This window comes from Puma concolor, chromosome C2 (assembly GCF_028749965.1).
Source record: "Puma concolor isolate L17-30 chromosome C2, mPumCon1.1.hap2, whole genome shotgun sequence".
Lineage (NCBI taxonomy): Eukaryota > Metazoa > Chordata > Mammalia > Carnivora > Felidae > Puma > Puma concolor.
The window spans coordinates 62,039,278-62,063,474 of record NC_141675.1 but is presented as its reverse complement, the minus strand read 5'-3'; the positions used below and the strand labels follow the sequence as shown (position 1 = coordinate 62,063,474).

Here is a 24,197-nt window from a genome sequence, read left to right as displayed (position 1 = left end):
TTGAGGCACTGCCAATTTATCAGCTCTGGCTGGAGGCCCTGTCCAAACCCAACCTTTCTATACAATATCCCCAAACCTCATTATTTCAAACTATTCCTTCAAATCTCTAACCCTTAAAACAGTGAGTGGTCCTAAATCCTGGCCACACATTAGACTCTCCTGGGAAGATTTTAAAAAGTGTGGATACCTAGAAATTCTGATGTAATTGGGCTGGGATAGGACTTAAGCATCAATGTTTTTATAAGCTCCCTAGATGATCTAAGGTGCAGCCAGGTTAAGAGACCCACTGCGCCAAAGAAATCATCTAGTAGCCCCATCATCCATTTCTACTGCCTATTTCCCCAAACTATACATCTAACCACTTTCCCTTCACAAACCCGTACCATGAAAGATCAAAGTCCTCTGGTTTCCAATACACTTCTATCAAGTAATTTGAACAACCCCACAGCACTTTCTTTATACAAATAAAATAGGACTTATATATTTTCTATATTCAAGCAACCTATTTAAAAGTAAGTAATGAAAAAAAAAAAGTCAAAAAACAAATGTCCATCATACACACCCTCAAGTATTCAAGTAATTTGTTTTTCCAAACCAAATTGCTATAATTTCCTCTCCCGCCATTATTCATCATTAATTAAGAAAAAATAAAAAACAAACAGAAAGACTCACCTCGCCTGGATAAAGATAAAAGATGAGGCAAATCATGCGCTTTAGAGATGTGGGGTAGATAATTACACTAGTACCCCCTAATGAGACCTGCGCTACCCTACATCTATATCCTTTGTAATGAGACTTTACACTCTGCCCTTTGAGATGTGGACTCTTTCTCCACTCCTTCAGGATGGGCTGGCTGGAACCACCACTACCACCACCACAAAAATGAGCTGGCCTTGTGATTCGCTTTTACCAAAGAGAATACGATAGAAATACCATTGTGTGATTTCTCAGGCCAAGCCTAAGAGAACTTCAGCTTCTGTTTTTGCTTTGGAATGCTTTCACTACCATCTGAAGAAACCTAGTCTAGCCTATTAGCAAATAAGAGGCAAGCAATACAGAGGAGGGTGCCACAGCCAACAGCCATCATCAACTGCCAGGCTTGTGAAAGATTCTCTTGGATCATTCGGCCTCAACTGAGTTGTCTAATTTCTACAGCTGCATGAGTGAGCCTAGGCAGGATCATTAGCAGGATGTGCAAAGGAACCCACAGGTCAAGCCAAACCCAAACTGCAGAATCGAGAACAAATAAATGGTTGTGCTTTTAAGCTAATAAGTCCCCGGGTGATTTGTTAGGTACTAAAAGGTAACTGATATGGGAGTTTATGTAATATTCAAAAGAATTGATGACCACTGTGCTTGCTTTCATATACATCTGTTGTATGCAATTTGTAAGTAACGCATTTTTGAAGCCACATTTTGAAACACATCTTTATAAAGTGTTTTGCACTTCAATATCTCCCCATTAAATTTCACAAAAACCATACATTTGCATCTCCTTTTCTGCCATGATTACTTGTAGGAAAAATAAATAAATAAACAGCTACCATAGCCATCTCTAAAAAAGCTAGTCAACAAATTAGCCTGAAGTTCCTCTGTAATTACTAATTATAAAATTCACTTCATTTCCTCTTAGAGAACATGGTATAAAAAGAAAAATTCCAGGAGGGATTAAAATAAAATTGTTCTGTTGCTGAATCTAAGGATACCAAGCTTGACTACCTCTGATAACTTTTACAAACCATTTCATTAAGTATTTCACCTAACGGAAAAGTCTCCTCAAGAACCTTTCTGCAAAAGTAGCGATAGCTGGAATATTTGTCAAATATTCCATTGCAATCTTCCTTCAGCATGGATCTAGGTTATGGCTGAAGGGAAATGGAAGTTTTGTGGCTTTCTTTTCCTATTTTTTATTTTGTATTAGTTTGCAGTGATTTGGGGGGAGTAACTTGCTGTATTCATTTCCTATTGCTGCTGTAATAAAATACACTACAGGAGAATCCTTTCCTGGCCCTTTCCAGCTTCTAGAGCTATACTCCTTGTTCCTTAGCTCATGGCACCTTCCATCTTCAAAGAAGGAGTGCAGCATCTATAATTTTTATTTGCTCTTATCATCACATCACCTGCTCCTCTTCTACAGTCTCCTCCCCTTCTGTTTCTCTCTTATAAGTATACTTGTGGTTACATCCTTGGACTCACCTGGAGAATTCTGTGTAGTCTTCCCATCTCCAGATTTTTAATTACCTCTGTTAAGTCCCTTCTGCCATATAAGGTAACATATGCATGGAGTCTGAGGACTGGGACGTAGATGTCGTGGGCATGACTTAGGCTATCAAACTGTCTTTAGTTCCATATTCTTTGGTACCAGGGTCAGGATTCTTTAAGTAATTTCTGTATTGAGCTAGCTCAGTTGTGGAAAAGTAATGAAAACTCTTAGTTTACTCATCCTACATAGAATAGACTAAACTTCCCACTTAAACCAAGTGACAAAGAAATCATCACTGAAGCTTAGCTAAAGCCAAAATGTAGACTAGTTGAAGAGAAAAGCATAGCTGATCATTGAGGTAGAGCTGTTCATTTTTCCAACAATTTATTCTACTTAAGAATATGATGGTCAGAAAAAAAAGAATATGATTGTCATCATTTGCTTGCCAAGTTCAATAAAAGCTTCATCTGGAATGGTTGCTTCAGGGAATGCTGGGTAAATATTGCTTTTTGTTTCAATTTCAAAACAAACACAATTCAGTAGTTTCCTGTTTAACTTTAACTATCATTTTTTAATGTATTCTTACCTAACACAGTTTCATTTTATTAGCAGCATAAAAACAAACTCACACAATAATTTTTCCACTGACAATGTTGCCTACTTGAAGGCATCATAAACTTATAAGCACAGATTTATAATTCATACATTATTTAAAAAGAAGATATCCTTAATACATTTTATCTGCAAAAGAAAGTAATATATTTCCACTGAAAATTATGTTAGCAGAGAGAATGATTCAAGCATGTATGCAGAAGTATTCTAACCATATAACTAGATTATAATATTTACATGTATGCAATCTCATTGACTCAGAAAATAAGTAATAAACTACTTCTAATCTCTGCTAAAGGGAATATTTCATAAGGTGAATCAGATAAAGAAAACAAAGCATTAAATGCAAATACTTGTGAGAATGATAGGGAATCAGATGTGCATTAAAACGTCTTATTATAGAGTAGATAAGATAAACTTAAGAACATAATCTAAAGTACAACATTCAAGAGCAACAGTGTGCAAATTAACTGTCCAAATTTTAAAGCAGCTCTCAGACTGCTTAGTTTTCAGGTTATAGAAATAAATAGTCAATGGTTTCAGTGGTTTTATGAATACAGATTTAGGAAAGTTAACACCCAAAGTCAAAATAACGTTAACCAAAGGTCAGAACTAATAAATGTAAATTAATAGCAGTTACTATAGAATGTATTTAGCATTTTACAAAAGCAAATATTAGCTTCTTCTTACTAGTGAGAAAAGGAATATAATCTTTATCCTATTCCTTTCCCAAATTTCACTAAAATCAAAATAAAGAGCTCAACTATAAACACAGAGAAAATAGGAGCTGGGACATCAGCAGACAAGTTTTGGCAGCCAATTCTGGAAAGAGGAACGTGGAAGGAAGTGGGGTACTGAGATAGCCCGAGAAATTTCACTGCCTGGGGAGAGAAAGGGTATTTACCAGTCTGATGAAAACCCATGCAGATGTAGAAGCCCTGCTAGGCTTTGGAATTAGTTACCAGGGACCTGGGAAGTCCAGGGTGCAGGATGGAACTAAAAGCGGGAAGATTATTTTTAAGTCCACAGGAGAAAAATCAGACTCTCAGATCCCATTTTCTGCTTAGCCAGCTAATTAACTGCCCTTTCCCCATCCTCACTGAAGATAGGAAGTTAACTTACTGAAAAGACTCAGGGACACCAGCTAGGGGAGGGGTGAAATACTACACTGAAAACAGGAGTTAAATACACTTGTCCATATGGAACGAGAGCAGAGAATTCTTTTCTGGGGAAACTAAATAGTCCAAGAAAAAGGACCTAGAGATTTGGACTGGCATTTGTATGTCCTCAAAAAAAAAAAAAAAAAAAAAAAAAAAAGGCTGAGCCCTGTTCCTGTGCATTTACCCAAAGATGGCGCCCTTTATACCCACACCCATATGGGATTTCTCATCAGTCTTTTCTGTACGGTTTGGTACTTAGGTCAGTACTAAAATTAACAAAAGACATTGATGGAAACAGACAATGCAAGAAGAAGAAACTAAACTCTGTGTGTGTGTGTGTGTGCATATTTGCATATGTGTATTCTCTGACATAAAAGGAAAGACGGGTAGATCTTGCACCTATACAATTTGATCAGGACACCATAAACAAAAGCATTTAGAAATAGGAAAGAACTCTTAGAAATTAAAATGATTATCCAATAAAAAGTCCAATATAAAGGTTGAAGAAATTTCTCAGAAACTATATAAATAAAACAAATGATAGAAAATAGGACACCAGGGATGCCTGGATGACTCAGTCAGTTGGGTGTCCAACTTTGGCTCAGGTCATGATCTCAAGGCTCGTGAGTTTGAGCCCCACGTCAAGGCTCTGTGTTGACAGCTCACAGCCTGGAGCCTGCTTCAGATTCTGTGTCTCCCTCTCTCTCTGACCCTCCTTCACTCACACTCTGTTTCTCTCTCTCTCTCAAAAATAAATAAACATTAAACAATTAAAAAAAAAAAGAAAATAGGACACCAAAAACTTACATACAGTAGAGAATCAATCCAGGAGGATCAACATCTGATTGATGGGAGTTCCAGGAGGAGAAAAGAGAAAACAGAGGGTCAGAATGATCCAAGAAAATAGAATACAATTTTCCAGTATTGCAGGCATGCATTTCTGGATTAAAAGAGTCAGCCAAGTGCAGAGCACAAATTAATGAAAAAAGGTCCACATCAGGATATAATATTGTAAAATTTCAAGACACCAGGTAGGAAAGAAAATAATGGGAAAAGCTTTTAAAAATAACCAATCAGATATAATAGAGGCATTAGACTTCCAAAGCTGGAAGGTAGACGAGAATAGAACGCTGTATTGCCTTTAAAATTCTGAGGGGCAATTGTTTTCACCCTAGAATTCGATAACTAGCCACATGATCAATTACATGTGGGGGTACAAGAAAGCTTTTTTGAGAAAGTGAAGATTTTAAGGAATGTACCCCTTAATCAGTTTTTCTGGATAGTTACTAAAGTGTTCTCACAAGAAATAATTAGGAGATTCAGAAAGCAGGGCACCCAATACAAGGGGAAGACAGAAGCAATTTCCATAGCAGTGATGAAAAAATGTCCCAAGCAACAACTGTGCTACAAACCTGAGGGAAACCATCCCCACCGGGGCAGGAGCTGGAGGCCCCAGAAGAGCTGTATCTAAAGAGAAAATAAGACCATTAGATCCCTTGCTGAGTTTGACCATACTGAAGAGGGCCTATAAGTTTTCTGAGTGTTTGCATTGAATTAATTACAGAGGAAAATGAAAAAAAAATGAGAAAAATGGAGCAATTACTGGCTCCACAAAAAAAGTCAGAAAAGGGAAAAATGTAATCATAGTAACAAAGTGGCTTTTCTATGATCAATATTTATATAGTTATGTAAATAGTGAATATTCATTTAATAACATGTGACATAGATTTGGGAGGACTAAGGAAACAGAAAATGTATGTAACGTAGGATGGAGACAGACCTGAAGTGAGAGAGCCCAAACTTCATTTTCTGTAATAGGAAGATGGACCATAACCGGAAAAGAAATATCAGAAAACGGCAAAGTGGCCATATGGCCACTTTAGAAATATGGAAACACGTATGAGAAGAAACAGCTGCAGAAGAGTTGAGATTAGGTCCAGTAGAAGGGGCAGAGACCAAGGAATGGTAGTGGAGTGGTGGTTCAGCAGAAAGCTTGTTAAAACAGTAATAATAGGCCTGTATTACTCTGACTTTTAAAACCGTGAACAGGCACAACTTTCGTAAAATACAAATACATTTTTATAGGAAGCTAGCATCTAGTAAAAATCCTATAATCCACTAATGGCCAGCTCTTTTCAATGCTTGGGTTGAAGGGAGTAATCGAAACATGGTCTGACACTGTATATACCAAAAGTCATTTGATTTCTAGCATTTCTATGACTGCAATTGTAATTTGCAGTAGCTTCAAGATGGCTCTAAGATAATTCCAAAGCTTTCAGCATAAATTGGCCCTCTTAAACACTGTGCATAAATTTTCTCAGGCTCAAGCTGACCAAATGGCAATCAAAATGAAACACAAACAGGATGTTAATATTGCCTTATGGCTCAGTGAGCATGGGAGAAAACAAAACAAAATGCAACTACCACTAATCTCCTTAGAAGGAACAGTTTCCTGTTGGGATAATTAAGTTGTCAAAGTGTATTAATTCAAATGGAGAAACAAATGCATATGTCTGTTATGTGCTAGACGCTGTGCTAGGTAAATAGGACACATAAGGATGTATAAGATGCAGTCACTTCATTCAAGAACTTTAAAATCAAGAACGTGAAAACACTAGAAGTTCTCTTAACTGACCTTTATTTATGTGATTTGTCTGACTAACCCTCACTAGCCATTTCCTCCCTTAAACACAATGATTGCTGTCCATGACGTACTAAACACTCAATCTAATGACTGCTCTCTCACCATTAGCTTCTTAACCCACCAGTTGAGTTGTATGCCCATGTAGAGGAGGAAAACAATTCCTCTTCTACCCTTCTAGGTTTGGTAGCTGGGCCTGCAAAATAAACTCACAACAGACAGATCAACAAGAGAAAAACAAACAGAATTTATTAATGTGCACAATGCGTGTATACATGGGAGAACTCAGAGATGAGTAACTGAAGGAAGCAGTTAGAACTTGTGCGCACATAGCATCTTAACAAAGAATAATAATTTCATAGAGAAGTGACAAGATGAAGGAAAAGGGGCTTAAGCTTTAAGGGGACCGATTGTAGGAAGATAAATAGATGGGAAAATTAATGGTAGGTAAAGGAAGGTTTGTTTGTGTAGGCTCTTTCTCAGTGCCATTTTATTCCACCAGTAAAATTGTTTTCTACTTCTTAGTATGGGAAATAGAAGAGGGGACATCTTTACAATGAGAATTGTGTTCTTTTAGAACATATTTATAATTATATACATTTGATTACATATTATCAAAAAGCAGTGAAATTTGAGTATTAAACTTAAGAGACTATTTGATTCAAAGTTTTGGGGAGTCTTGCTAAAGGTGAAAAGTTGAAAAAATACTATTGAGTTAGGTATGGGAAAAAATCATAAATACCTAGGAAGATTTGTCACATAACTATATCAACATCCATACTCTCACTTCTTTTTCATGAAAATGAAACTGATATGGAGAGGGTACAAAATGGATATGGCTTATACTAAAAATACAACACAAAACATCCCAGAGAGGGCCTGCATTCAAAGAAAAAGTCTTAATTCTTAATCAAAAGATGAATCGCTAAGAGTTTATTCATATGTCTTAATTTAAAATAAATGCTTAAAGTTGTATATATCATTACCTTTCATTGTATGTATTATTTGACTTTCCATACTAATCAATGTGTCCATTAACCAGCCAACTACTGGTCCTGATCTTACTGAATAAGAGAGCTTCCTCTGTTTGCAGAAGTCACTTGAGCCCCAAGGGGACGTGCTTATAACAGATTCCCTTGGAGTGGTGATGGATATGCTGTTTTAGTCACATTCTTTCACCAAATGTCCCCAGCTGTTTTCAGCAAAACTAATTGATAATGTGCACTTCCAAAGTGGCTGGCTATGCTTAGCAAAGACAGAGAAAAATAAACACACACACACACACACACACACACACACACACACACACACACACACTCACACACACACACGCACACACACACACACTGAATAAATTTAAGGATTTCACATAAGATCTCACCCTTTTGAAAACTATTTTCTAAACCATTGAGCTAACTATTAATGTAGAAAAAAGTACGTTCTATTAACAAAAAAATGACGCATATCATCAAGAAAAGGAACATGAAATAGAATTGAATATTAGAACATCAGATTGGAACCATCTTTATTTGCCATTTGACCAATCTAATTCATCAAGAGAATTACCCAGAGCTGAAGAGGAAAAGGAGAACACAGTTCTAAGTGTTCATACAGTAATTATTTTCTGATGGCAATAGAAAATATGTGATCTCAAAACTTTACCTATTAAGTCAAAGTCTTTAATTTCTGTCCCCATGAGAAGAGGTCTTCAATCTACAGTATATTCCATGGGACAACTTAGTTTTCCTTGAAATCTTTTGAAATGAACATTTAAAAATAAATTATGGCAGATAGCTCATATTTTACTTTCTTTGAGTCTTACTCAATTATGTTTAATTCAATTAGAATATGTTGACTCAGATAACTCTTATTAACTATATTTAAGGAATGTCGCAATCTAGTCCTTCAACATAAAACAAAGATCCTTCAATTTTATGGATTATATCTCAGAAAACTGTTATAATTCTCATTTTCCATCAAGTTTCATTATAAAATCAAAGGCATTGTCCCACATAGAAAATTCATAATAGACTAGCTTAAAAACGTGTAAATTGTGAGTTGAATTTGTATTATGACAATTGTTATAGAAGAATATGTTTGGCCTCACAAGAGCTGGAACACTGGCCTAACAGTTCACTTCACTTTCTGCATATGGTTTATCAGCATCTGAAAATTCCCCTTCCTCATCAGTCAATCCTATCTTCTGGGAGATCCAGTCCTTTCCCCATGCTACTCCATGTTCCAGAGTTTGCTTTCTACTTTTGTCTTCCCAAGGCTTGACTAGTAGAGCTAACCTGTAATATGACAACTTTCCAGTGTGGGGTCACATGAAATAGTACTCTCTAAGTATTCTTAAGTTTGAAATGATGAGTTATATAAAATATGGGCTTAATTTCAATTCTGTAAATACTAAATTCTTTGTATTGGATTAGAACATAGGACATACAACTTTCCTCTTTTTGAAAGAGAGAAATTTATATTTATATTCTGTAACCTAGGTTAACTGGCCTGGCATTTTATAAAATTACACTCTTCTAAAAAAGTTAACTGCAGAGAAATTAACAATATCATAAGCTCTAAGACTATAGGGACATTTAGAAATCATCTATTCCTATCACCTATGATCAAACCCTCTTTATAATTCTCTCACCAAGAAGTTGTTCATTGGTTTCAACATTTCCCAGAAATAAGGAATTTTACCTTCTGATGCAATTCCATTCCATTTTTAGAAAAAACTATTACAGAATCATTGTGAGAGGACAGGTTTGTCTCCCTATTCTTTTGATCCAGACACCACTTTTTCTTAAGGCAAGCCTCTGAAATTCAAAGCCAGCCATTTATTTCCTGACCCTGCCTCTCTCTTCCACTATCCCAGCCATTTACTGAAAGAAGCAATGAGACCTCAAGTCATGCTCCCCAAATCTTCAGTTTCCTGGCCACATCTTTAGAAATACCAAAGATATCTTCTTAGAGTTCTTATATATTATTAAGTGCCATTAGCCCCACTTCTTAAATATGCATTTCAACAAATTCTACCTCATAACTTTATTTATTTTCTCGTGCATGTAATTATCACGAGCCAGTTTTTGTTCTAAAACCGGTTGCATCTATGTCTCTCACTCAAAAGAGAAACTCCAATTACAACCAGTTACTAGTTTGAGGAGAAGAAACAAGATGTCACAAAGACACGTTTTTGAATCCTGGAACACGTCACTAATAATTTAGCTGTTGGTTTTTCACCAAGAGATGTAAAAGCAAACAAACAAGCAAATCTGGTGTTCTTTACCATACAATCAATACAGATGGTTACCAGGGTAAGTGATTACTAATAAAGTTGGTTCTACTAATGGAAAACATTCTAACAAACTGAAATGGATGAAGCAAGAATTTGGTTGATTTTAATAGAATTTCCCTTTATCAACATAACAGTTTTGCATTTAAAATTGTCAAAATTTCTGTGTCAAAAATTAAATCCAAAATATGATCTTACTAAACATGAGCATTTCATTTTAGTGGACTTATATTCATTTAAATATAGCAAAACAAAGTTGTTTTATAAGGAAGCGAAAAGTCTGTCACTTTTATGATCTTACGATAATAATGTTTTAGTAAATGCCCTCCTTAAACTGGAAAATAGTTAACAGAATTCAACTATTGCCATCAATTTCTCTCAAAATCGATCTCTATGTTTAAGATACTATGGGAATCCGTCTGCATTTAAATCTTCCACCCTAGAAAAATTCAAAATGAATCTGTTTATTGAAGGTTAAGGTACAGCAACTTGTTCTCCAGATTTTATATAGGTTCTGTCATGATTAATTTGCTTCAGACTTTTTGTATTACTTTGTTTTGCTGATTTGGCTTCGTTTTCTAGTCCTCACCCCTTCAGAATGCACTCTATTCTGTCCTTTGTGGATCGATCTACAGAAACGTGCTACCTAGCAACTGCTCAGCTCTTCTTTCTATCTGCCGTTGCACAAGTTGTTGAAGCAAAACATGTAAGAGGTGGGAAATTTGGTGGGAAAAAAAACTATATTTTTCCTTCTCTCATCCATAAAAGAAAGCGAGGGAGAAAAAGAGGGAGAGAGAAGAGGTATTCAGCCAGAAGTACTCCAAATAACTAGATCAAGTACAGGCACAAAAAATATGCCTCATTATGAAGAGAATGATAAAGTATTTTTGATGGAGTTATCCATCATCTATCCTGCAGATGTGTCAGTGGCCAAGAGAGCAAGGAGCTGTGTATATACAATCATGGTCATGAACAGGACCTGGAAATCTGTCCAAAACCAAATAAACTCATGTTAATTTATCAGCAAAGTCTTTGGTTATTTCTCAATAACTCTATATTGTTCTACATGAACTTTTCCTTTAGTGAAATATTATACCATGATGGCATTTTCCAATTGGAGTTGAACATGAAAGCCAAAAATCACTAAAAAAAAAAATTCAAATTTTTGAGAGTTGCAGAAAGTTGTTACTACCTAAAAATGTTTCCATTTCTTTGAATTATTTATGAAAATTATTTTCATACCTGAGTGGATATGACATTTGCAGCTTTACTGTTAAGAGCACAGTTCGACATCCCCTTCTATGAGGCTTTATGAAAAATGAATATGCAGATGTGGTTGTGCTCTCACATAAGATTTAGGTAGGGGGATCTACCTCAAATTATATACAACCTATGTTTATGCTGGGTAACACATAGAGAAAAAAATAATACATTAGTCTATTAGCATATAAACCAAGCTATTAGAAATAAGTGACAAAATCTGCACTACAGAAGGAGACAGTATGGCTTAGAGTCCAAAGATGGGCTTTGCCTTTATACAGACTTCAGTTAGAATTCCATTTCTGCCTCACACTAACTAGTATGGTAAATTTAGACAAGTCACTTAACTGCCCCGAGACTTAGTTTTCCCATTGTGAACTGGGGTAACAATGCACACTTTAACAAGTTATTATAAAGGCCAAATGATATCACTCTATTTATTCAACTTTCATTAAGTTAATCTTAAAAAAATTTTTTTAAAAAGGGGAGGGGCACCTGGGTGTCTCAGTCGGTTGAGCGTCCGACTTCGGCTCAGGTCATGATCTCACAGCTCGTGGGTTCAAGCCCCGCATCGGGCTCTGTGCTGACAGCTCAGAGCCTGGAGCCTGCTTTGGATTCTGTGTCTCCCTCTCTCTGCCCCTCCCCCACTCATGCCCTGTCTCTCTGTCAAAAGTAAATAAATATTTAAAAAAATTTAAAGTTAGTCTTTATTATGACTTATGTCAGGTAGTATTGTTGGGTGAATACAGACATGTTTGAGATACTATGGGATCTCACTGAAAATCAAGATGAGTGACACTTCACTGGGCTATAGATTCCAAACATGGGTGCCAGCATTCCACCCAAATGTCTATATGGGATCAGTCATACCTCACAGTTGCCAGCCTTATGAGCAGACCAGACCTGCCACACTGTTGCTAGATAAGATCTACACCCACCACAAGAAATAGAACTATACATGTCTAGCTGGAGATGAAAAGGATGGGGGTAGAAAGTATCTAAAAGATTGAACATTTTCCTAAAAGGTATTGAGTCATCCAAAATAAATCATTAAATTGAAAGCATCAGTGATGCTCTAAGTTGACAAATTTAAAGTTTTTTGCCTAGCCATGAAGGGGTTCAGAGTATGTCACCCCAAAATATTCCACTCTGGCATAAGGATTATTTTGTGCTGAAGGCAATTTAAAAAATATAGACACAGGATAAGATCTCTGCCTGCTCCACCCTTTCCCTTATTTGCCTGAAAGCAGAACATAAATACGTGAATTCTACTCATGAAGGTGCTCCCTCCCTACCCACTTCTCCTAGCAAGAAAGAGATAACAACCTTATTACTGGAAACAAGATGACACCAAGAGATTCTACACAAACAAATCTTGCTAACTGGCCCATACCTACAATTAGTTTCTCCATATATTTACTTTCCCACAATTTGCCACCCTAAAAACTCAAAGACCGTTTCCTCTGTCTTGACACTTCTCTACAATTTTATTGTTCTTTTGTTAAGATGCTAAATAAGCCCAAGTTTTAACCACCCCTTTGAGTTACTCATCACTGAATTCTGTGTATCCACAGGTATGCATTAATGAACTCCATGTTTCTTTTAATATCTTTTGTCAGTCTAATTTTCAGGGCTCAAGCCAATGAATTAACATAGATAGAGGGGGAAAAAAGTCAAGTTTTCCTCCCTTATACTCATTTACCTTATGTTTAGAAAGATGAGAGCTCATTAGCTCTTAAAAATAAAATCAGAAATGATTTTATTTACAAGTCTGCTAATAATTTCTTTATAGCACATAAGTAAAACTTCAAGTCATTTCAGTCTGTGTGTATATTATATAACAAAACTAAAATGTCATATATGTGTGCTTAAAGAGAATTTTGTGTTGAGAATCCAAAAACAAAAAAGGCAGATTCACAAGGTACTTTAAGCAGATGATTTGCATTAATAATTTTCAATCAAATTTTAATTCCAGAAGTTTATTTGTAATAAAAACACCTCAAAATCACTCAGATGTAAAAACAACAAAAAGGACCAATGATTTAAGTGTAAATGTTTCAAACATGAAAACTTAATACGTAAAAATGGAGTAAAAGACTTTTTAAAGAATAAAATATTTATTTCAGTTGATTTCTCTAACCAATCCAATACATTCTTTCCTCTTTCATCTGTAATGTTAATATTATAATTGTTTCAGTTATTATTTTTCACTTTCATAGCTTCTTTTCTCTGAAGTAATCCTTTTCTGGGAGAGGAAAGATAACCTAATAGATTTTTCTATCTTTAATTTCATGCGTTCTGTGAATTTTTAATGCTAATGCTTTAAAGAATCCCTCTTATTTAAATAAGATATTTGATAAAGAGTATTTCAGATAATCTTTCCACTAAATCTTTACAGCAAAGCTTAAAAAAAAAGTTATTACCATATGCTCTTTAATGCCTAAAGCAAAGATCTAGTATGGAATTGAGAATCATAATGAGGTCAATCTCAATTCCATCAATGTTATGTTCTATTAAAATCAAATCCAATCACATTCCTCATTTCAACCCAGCATGGCTTGGCTTTGAGGTATGTTCAGAAATGCACTTAAATTAGAAGAGACACATTAACATTTTATCATATGAATACCACTAATGGCTCAGAAGATTAGCAGTAACACATTCTGGAGACTTCCTCTACTGAAAATGTACTTTTAATAATATTCCCACACACCTAACTGTAGCTGTGGGAGGTGTGGTTTCAACTAATGAAGTTCAGGAGCCCTTGATTAAAAAAAGAAGGAAAAATAACTATCAATGAAAACTCTCTAACCAGAAACCAAGTTCCATCTGCCATTTCACCAGAAAATGATTCTTCATTACATCATCCCAAATTAAGTGAAATAAAGTGTTGGCAATTCTCTGGCGAATAATGGATCCTCCTAGATTATCAATGAGTTATAATTAAATTTGTTATTTTTAGGAGGATTTGTTGGGGGGGGGCGGTGGTGGTGAGAGGAAGAGTTTAGATTTTCTCTGCTGCCTTAGTAGGAAATGGTACAAATTCATTCTGATTCTACTGCTCCTCTCTAGCCTTTATCTGTGTAGATATATAGCCCACAGGCTCAAAACATCCACTTCTGACAATCTTAATTTGAAGTCTGAAGAAGGCTGATTTCAACATAAACAGTTTCAGAGTTAACCCTATTCCATATGCCAACAATACATGCATCACTGAGAACAAGGAAATGTGACAGATAGTTACCAGAATTCTTACAGGAACGCATTCTTATAGGAATGCATTCTTTAATACTTTATTTCCTTTGAATGAATTCAACTTCTTGAGTGCCTAAATTATCACCCGCACTGTTCTAGATATGTCTGATATAGAAGCCATGGCCTCATGGAGATAGCAATATATATCTAAAGATCAAAAATGCAAGGGATTCACAGACCTTTTTAAGCTGTGAATGCTCTCAAAGATCTTGAAAAAGAGTCATTTTAAATTTGTAGGAACTAAAGCCCAGAGAGTTTAAGTGCTTTTGCACATACCACAAAGCTAACTAATGTTCTCCTGGGACTAGACTCCAGAAGCCTGACTCTCAGCCATTGCTCATCCTAAATATGAATGGAGAGAAAAACTCCAGGGAGTGGATGTTGCCATACAAACTATGCAGACATCAATGCTGTGAAAACTCAAAGTGTGAAAAAGACTCAGGAATGGCCATCTTTTCTCTATGAATTTCAGTTCCTGCTGATATCACCTGTTCTTAGAGTCTTAATCCTTAATAATTTAAGTAATAATTAAAATGAGCAGATGTGCATTATTCTAAAGTACGCTGAAGTAGAGGTTCCACTTATGCACATGAAGGAAATCAATATATATCACTTAAGATATACTTCTTTGACATAAAAATTATTTTGAGCTGAAGGCAATTAAGAAGAGGGAAATGCAGGAAAGCTCTCCCTACCCTCCCCCTGTGAAGCCTAAAGGCACTATATAAAATATAAATTCTCCCTTTACTGCAGACAGGCTCATAGCAGCCCAGAGATGGCACCAGAAGAATCTGTAAACAAATCTACCTCCATTAGTTCCTTCTCATATATTTGCCTTCCCACAGTCTGCCACCCTTGCAAGGCTAAACTCCCTCCTTTGTCCTGTGATTTCTACACAAATTTGTTGTTCCTTGCTGAACATGCTGTATAAACCGGAGTTCTAAATCACCACTTTGAATTACTTTTCACAGAGTCTTCCTTCTTCTGTGTGATGTGTGCTGCAGGCATTGTAAGCTGTTTTTCTTTTGTTAATTTGACTTTTTGTTCAAGAGTCCTGAACCTCAGTTGGGTAGAGGTAAAATCTTGCTTCCCTTACACATGTGAATTCATTTGTTAAAGGTTTAAAAAGGCCCTCATCAACCTTGAGCTCCCTAGATCTGTAAGCTAAAACCTAAGCACTGAAATGGACTCTTCGGAAACACAAAATTACCAGTTTCAGTTGAAGCTAGGGGCTCTTGGTGCATCAATTCTGAGACCCCTTTAGAAATGTTTTCTCAGAGGAGTCTTAGCATCTGGTGGTCACACCTTGGCCATGAAGCTCCATATCTGTTTGGTGCTCCAGAAACAAGTAAAAGTATGGAAAGAGATGGTAGTAAGAAGAGGGAAAGCAAGAAAGTCAGAATTAGGGAACTCTCAAGATGGAATAAATTATAGGGGTAAGTGACTAATTTTATTATCAGCGACACATTTTAAAAAATATTTTCAAAAAAAGAGGTTAGAGTGGGAGAGAGCCAAAGCATAGGAGACTGTTAAAAACTGAGAACAAACTGAGGGTTGATGGGGGGTGGGAGGGCGGGGAGGGTGGGTGATGGGTACTGAGGAGGGCACCTTTTGGGATGAGCACTGGGTGTTGTATGGAAACCAATTTGACAATAAATTTCATACATTGAAAAAAAAAATATTTTCAAGCCATTAGTTCTTCCTTTGAAGGTTATTCCATCATATTGAAAAATATATAACATCCTGTGCCTAGTACAATGAAAATTTTTCTAAAACTATCATCTTTAAGAGCTTAAGTTTATTTTTATCAGTCCACTAGTACTGTACTAAATCTGTTGCCAACCAGTTCTTTATCCTAAATTCAAGTACTGTACACATAAATGTACACAATTATTTGGTCAGTAACTATGAAAAAATGGTTCAAATATGCCTAGTTGACTTTACAGTTGGGGATAATTAGAATGAGAGCAATGAACCTTCATTTTAACAAATGAGGAGAGGCAGAATAAGAGGATTTCTTCTCTGACTCCCTTACCCCCCCATGAAGTCTTGCAAAATATGTATATTTCCCAGAAATCAAGAAAGAGAGAGACAGCCAGAGAGAGACAGACAGACAGACAGACAGAGAGACAATACACCCTTAGAGCCTGGAACAAAGGATCACCGACTCTGAGTGATTCTCTCAGAATGCATTAAATTTGGGGATGGTGGCTGGAAGACCCATAACTTCATAACTAAAACAAAGCATAGCACATTTAAAAGCATTTTATTAAAACAATGGAGGAAGATATTGACAATGTCCAAGCTACTACCACAAAGTTGATAGCACTCAACATTACATTTTAATACCAATTAATAGTTTCTATCCACTAGTGTGAGAAGGCCACAAATTCAATGCTTTGTATTATTTTCTCCCTTTTCTGTTTTTAGCTCAATATCAGCTTATAATACATGGTATCTTACAAAATCTTATAAGAGCAAGAGTGAAATCACTTGTAAAGGGTCTTGTGAGTTTCAATACTTCCAAAGGTTGGTGCCTTACCACTATTCATGACCTCTAACCTAGACTTTTACAATCTAAAAAAAGAGTATGTAGGCCAAGATCAAGGAAACAAGCGATATTTAATGATAAGTTTTTAACAAACTATATATAAGATGGATGATGTAAGATTAATTTATACATAAATATTTTCAGTGCCAAATAATGAAGATTTATTTAAGGATATGTAAGCAACTGATGGGAATTAAAGTACAAATGAAAGAAAAGGAAAGGAAAAGGAAAAAAATAATAATCACCATGTTTTCTAAATCTCCCAATGTAAAGTGTGTACCACACTAAAAAATGGCAGGAATACACACACACACACACGTGCACACACACACATCCCAGATTACACACTTCTATATCCTTTTCATATTAGTTAAAAGCCCCTTGAATTAATTTCGTGGTATAGTATGTTTGAGATGGAAGATGGAATGGAACACTTAAATACGGTAAGCCACTCTTTGCTGGAATTTTAAGTAACACTTAAGTCTTCTGAGAGCCACAAAGTTTTGCAAATTTCATTGATTTCTTTGATTGATGTAAATTGCAAATGACTCTGTATTGTGTCAGGCAACTCTCAAATGGTTCCTGCTGACTCTGCAATGAGTTACTACATGGTCCAAAGCCCTGTAAGGAGCACATCACGTATTTAACCACAAGCAATAGAGCTCAATCTGCCTTGTTTTAAATTAAACACTCTAAGTAATTGTGCTCAAGATTTGAAAAGTTTTTGCTTCCTTAAACTGCAAGAGCATGAACTAATAGCATTGCCTTTTATAATTTTGAGAATAAAAACCATTTGGGGGACCTGAGAAGAAAGGTAGCCTTCAAGGTGTAGGCCTCAAAGCAAGGAATGAAAACATAAAAGGTGTTATGGTCTGCTTTAGACATCTTAGAATAGAGAATAATGGTCTCAGCTCCTGTCCCCATTCCTCCTGTGATCAGAGCTCCATTTGCAGTTAATGGTGACTCCTTCTATAGGAGGCCTTTTAGAGGATGTGTGGATTCTGCACAGAATCACAGAACTGAAAAGTGTCACTGAACATAGCCTGTGGGCTGCTCACCACTTGCAGGTTCATAGACAAAGGAGAAAAAAGAAGCGACACATCAGCAGGTATTCCAAGAAGGAAGCAGGCCTGAGATGGTTATCCAAGTGGCACAGTGCAACACAAAAAGACACAATCCTCATGCCATGAGGTTCAAATCCTGGCTACCTTGCCTACTAACCGTGGAACCTGAGAAAGTCTTTAGTCTCTCTGAATCTGACTTTTTTCACCTGAAAAAGTATGATGATAATAATTCCTACATTGCATGGCTATTGTGATTATCACGTGAGGTAAAGTCCTTAAGACACCAAAGACAGTGCTAGGCATCTAGAAAATGCTCAATAAATGGTAACTATGAGATGACAATGGTGGAGATGATAATGAAAATGATGCTGGCAGGTGATGGCCACTATTATGAAGACTATTCATAATCCATCCAGTGTCTCATGCTGTTTCTTGCCCTGGAGCTTTCACACACCCCATTTTTTCCTTCATATCTGCTTCACCAAAATACAACCTCATCATGCTGAGAAATTAGCCAAAGCATCAGTGGCTCCGGGGAGATTGCACTGAGCTCAGCTGATTTGGATGCCCCTCTTCTACTCTTTACATCAACCTGAGCTCAGTGAAAGCCACTTGGAGAAGGGGAGTTCTAAGATGAGATATAAAGATGCTCATGTTTCCATATAATCCACACACTGTGATAAGGCATGAGGATAGATGAATAAATGAGATATGATTACAGGCCAGAGAAATGCTCCCAGTCTAGACTTAGAGCTACACCAAAATTGTGGCAAAAGCTGTAAGTGAAATATGTATAAAATTCTGTGAGAACACAGAAGTACATGAATTAAATTATGGGAAGACAGAAGGAGAAGTTGTACGGAAATTTTCAATTATAAAATAATGTCTGAGCTGGACCTTAAAGGTGAGTACAAAAAGTTCCCTAAAAGGATCCTACCACAACAGCTTGCCTTCTGATTTCTAAGGGCAAACCGTCTCTAAGGAGTTTGGGGACACACAGAGCTCTCTCTGAAGTGGTGATACATTATTCCACTTATAAGCAAATAAGAGACAAAGAAATAGAGAGGAATAGCTTATATTTAGCCTTTCATTTGTTCCCAGGGTGATTTTTAATCAAAGCTAAGTCTTCGATGATGTGAGCACAGAGGCAATTTGGGGCACTAATACTACAGCTCAGGTGGTGGTCAGGTTACATTCACTTCTCAGTGCTGGAATTGCTGGGTGGTTAAATGAATTGATGATTGCAAATGGCTTTGAAAATACACAATGCTGAAGAAATGCCATGAATAACTGTTGTTCAATACACTCAGGAGACAAACCTGTCTCCAAACAGGTCTCCAAAAGATGGACTGTTGTTTAAAGACATTTAGGAGCCTTTCTTTTTTTCCACAACCAAGATAGATTTTTTTTAGCTAGATTTATTCTAAAGCCATCATAATGCCTAAGGATAATCTTTTTAAAATGCCCATTATAACAAAATAAATCTGAAATTGCTCATAAATGCTACTTACAGGAAACTTGAAGAAAAAATGCATTAAACTAAAACAGTTTTGCCGTCTCACTTAAAAATAAATTATAAGACAAAGCGTCTCATGGGAATGGTAGCTGTGATGGCTGAGAGCAAATAAGAAGAAACAAATTAAAACTAACCCATATAAACATATAGAGAGAGTTCTTTCAAAAAGATGATGGAGGAAACTACTAGAAGAAACTCACATTTGATTCAAATAACCATTCTTTCTTTATTTCAAATGGTTTTCAGCATCTCTGTAAATCCCACCAATTCTACCCACACTTGCAAGATTAAATGGACATGAGATTAGTCATATAATAATGGTAGTAATAGTGATAAGACCTTACATTCCTATTATACTTTCTAGTTTACACAGTAAATTTAACTATCTAATTTAATGCTCAACATACTGTGAAGTACATAAGACAGGTGATATCTTTATTTAGGGGGGGCAGGTGTTTTGTGTTTTTAAAATTCTTAAACAAGCAATTGAAATAAAACAGAGGTTATATGACTAGAAAGGTTGGAATCCCAGAACTGATAGGTGTCAGAATCTGGATTCTTCTAATTTCTAGACTAGGTACCTAATGACCTATTTGCCAAACACTGAGTGGATTTTTTAAACATCTTTACCCAAGTAACAGAAAAAGTTTTGTGACAAGCTATGAAACTGAAAAAAACCTGATTTCCTTTTATATCACAGTAGAATTAATATTTACTGTATTTAACTAGTAAGTTAAAAAATTATTTTAAGAAAACATGCATTTACATAATAAAATGGAGACGTAACAATGAATTAGACAAGCCTTTCTCAAACTGTATCCCTTGGAATGCTCATTTCATAAGATTCCAGTAATCTGTGTGAAAAACATTTTAAGGTAAAATATATTTGGGAAACGTGGGTTAGTAGGTCTCTTCTTTTTGACTCTCAGTCTATATTGGGGCGCCTGGGTGGCTCAGTCGGTTGAGCGTCCGACTTTGGCTCAGGTCATGATCTCGCGGTCTGTGAGCTCGAGCCCCGCATCGGGCTGGAGACAGTTCAGAGCCCGGAGCCTGCTTCAGATTCTGTGTCTCCCCCTCTCTGTCCCTCCCCCGCTCATGCTCTGTCTCTGTCTCTGTCAAAAATAAATAAACATTAAAAAATAATCTTGACTCTCAGTCTATATTAACACACAAAAACCTCTGAGAAGATCTGAAACCAGAAACCTGTTTGTCTAATGATCTCCAAAATTCATATATTTTACCTCTGTGATTCTCAAATGAGGGTATACGTTCATCTGAGTCAAGGATAGACTGTCATGTGACAGAAATACCAAGAACTACAAAATAAGTATGGTATATACTCCTGGAGTGACAGTTTTAATTATTATTATACTAATGAATAAAAGATATATATATATATATATATATATAGAGAGAGAGAGAGAGAGAGAGAGAGTTGTTTTAATGTTTATTTTTGAGAAAGAGAGCAAGCGAGGGGCAAAGACAGAGGGAGAGAGAGAGAATCTCAAGCAGGCACCATACTGCCAGCACAGAGCCTGACATGGGGCTTGAACCCACGAACTGTGAGATCATGACCTGAGCCAAAACCAAGCATCAGACGCTTCACTGACTGAGCCACCCATGTCCCTAAAAAATTATTTTTAAATTAGAACAAGTAGAAGGCTATTGCTCCAAAGCACTTTTGCTGATGGGAGGCTGCTCTATCCCCCAGCCAGACACCTAGGAGTAAGAGTGCCATGAAGATGACTTCAGAGGAAACGCTTGAGAAGGAACAGGACCTAAAACCTGGAGGGTATTGGCATGCCTAATATCCAAAGCAACTTCAACACCTAATCAGGTTTGGATTCATCAGTAAGAAATAAAACAAAGGAGACCAAGAGAAAAAGAAGCCTAACGTAACACACTGTTGGAGAAAGCTTGTTTGCCTGCTGTATCTTCCACAGAGCTACATATTTTTCTGCCATTGTGAATGAAAATTGTAGTCTTACTCAGATTTAAACAAGTTCAGGTATGAATCTATTACATCTGTTTTAGGCTAAGTATTCAATTCTGTCAGCTAAGAACTTGCATAGAGCAGGTTGGAGATCAACTAGAAACAACGTTAAAAAGAAGTGAGCTGCTCAGGAACCTAAACATTTAGAGCCATAGATCCCTTTGTTTCCTGGTTATATAGCTGTGTATTAGAAATGTCAGGGGGAGTGGTAATTTATATGATGTCCTGTATGTCTCCAGTTTGAAATTTTTGAGTTTGAAATTTTGAGCTAGTAACATGTAGAAAGAAAAAGAAATGCAACTAAAATGCAGTAAACTGAAGTCCAGAGACCTGCACCCTTGTTCTTCCTTCGCCTTAAATCGGCTATCATTTTATTTGCTCTGTTTCTATAGCCACACATGACAATATTTGCTGAGATGATGGTATAATTCATTCCTAAGACTGGCAACACACACACACACACACACACACACACACACACACGCACGCACACACACACGCACACACCCCAAATCTAATATCAGAATGGAAAGCATAGTAAAAAGACTCATTACCTAGGCCTTGGAGTTTTCCCAGATGTGACTCTCAAAATATGAAATGATGTTTCACACACAGTTGACATTCAATAACCAAGTAGTTGAACTGATATGGTAAGGAAGGGGCAAATATTTTTAGAAGAGGGACCAAATCAAAAAGGCAAAAGAAATGGTAGCTTGCAGGCATGGAAAAAAGGGTAATAAAGAAGCAATGTAAACAGAGATTAGAAACAAAATGAAGTGGGGCCTGCTAATTACTGATAAGGAAACGGAAAGAATACTGAGAAATTGTGAGTGAATCTGTGGCTTGAAATTACACACACAAACAATAGAACCTTGAGGACTTCAATCAATCTAAAAGTGATCCTTTAACATTAGCAAAACCATAAATGTAAAAACTAGAAGAGGCAAAAAAAAGGTAATTCCTGTTTTAAGAAACTTAAAATCTTCCATCAGAGAAAGAAGGCATAATCCATAATTGGCTTATTTTACAAAAAAACTTACATGATAGGATAGGAAAATTAATAACTTCAGGATTTCAATATTATATTGATTCAAAATCCAATGGATCAGTACCTTATTGTCAGAGTTTATGCCACTTCTGGGAGGTTCAGACAACTGCAAAGTTAGAGGCCATACAGTCCTTAGACTGCCCTCACTTCTGACACTAATTGCAAGTTTGGGATATCCCATAACTACCCTCAGCCTAGATGATTCTCTAGAAGGAGTCACAGAACTCACTGAAAGCAGTTGTTTCATGGTTACAGCTCATTACACTGAAAGGGTACAGAGGAGTACCAGTCAAAGAATGAGGCACAAAGGGCTGAGTCCAGGAAAGTAGCAATCATGGAGCTTCCATTATCCTCTCCCCATGGAGTCAGGAGGTACTGCTTTCCTGGCACTGTGTGACAATACACACAGAATATTGCCAGCAAGGGAAAATCACCTGGGACACAGTGTTCAGAGTGTTTATTGGGGATCAATTATATAGTATGATTGGTTGATTGCCCACATGGTGGGTTTCTATCACCAGGCTGACTGGTACCATGTGATTCAAAGCCCCCATCCTATATCACCTGTTTTTCTTGTATCCCAGTTATGACCAAACAATGAAGCAATAGATATAAAAGTACTTCAAAAGATCATAGTTGCACTACAAATAAAAGTTACTATTAGCTTTTCTCCCCATAGTTTTTCTTTGAAGTCAGATAAGTCCTACCGAAAAATTTTAAAAAACACCATGCTATAACATAATTAAATCATGCTTCAATATTCATAATTTTTAAATCCATTATTCATGGCAAATTCACAGCTTACAATAAATTATTATGTTAAATATTAATAAAATTTCAATGAAATGCATCACAAAATTACATAAACTAATAAGAGCTATTTTTTTATCTTGTACAATATCTTGAATGTCCAAAGATAGAGCGACAATGTTACTATATAGGACATAATGAGTTCAGAGTCTATCACCCACTCTCTTTAACGCTCACTAAAAGGCTACCTTTGGCTATATATAGCCTGTGCATTAGCACTCTGGGAACTGCTAATTTGTAGGGATGAGGCTGATATTACTTGAGAAGAGTGATATAGAAAACATGGAGAAATTTCTTTTTTAACCACCTTCATACATTTTGAAAAAATTTAAAAATTTAGCTGTGAAGAATAAGAGGATAGCCTATTACTTTGAAAATGTACCTAAAGGGGATATAAAAATGTTATAACTTCAAGTTTTCAAATCATGCGGAGAAGCCTTTTTTTCTCTGGTTAATAGCATTCTATTAACGCTAGCAACTTTGTATGTTCATTCATTCCCTTAACCTGCATAGAAATCCATTAGGTGCCACAGGAATATAAAAGCTTACAAGAATATTTCTAAATGTAGAAAAACCATAGGATGATCTATAAATATAAGCATGGTGGAGTCATAGAGAGGACAGGTGTGTTTGCCTGGGTAAGAAATACAAAAGAAACAACAGTAGCATGGAATGAAGGACACTCAATGGGCTAGTAATGTATCATTGCACCTTTAGATGTGTGGAGTCTGAAGTAGCACACAAAAAGCTAAGGAAGAGCTTTTTGAAGGTTTTATCCATCATTGGTCCCAT

General features: G+C 36.3%; 1 pseudogene across 1 annotated transcript in view; it reads right to left on the bottom strand.

Moving 5' to 3' along the window:
- LOC112849957 (uncharacterized) overlaps positions 1-24,197 on the bottom strand; it is a 339,733-nt pseudogene that overhangs the window by 230,725 nt on the left and 84,811 nt on the right. The window lies entirely within an intron of this gene.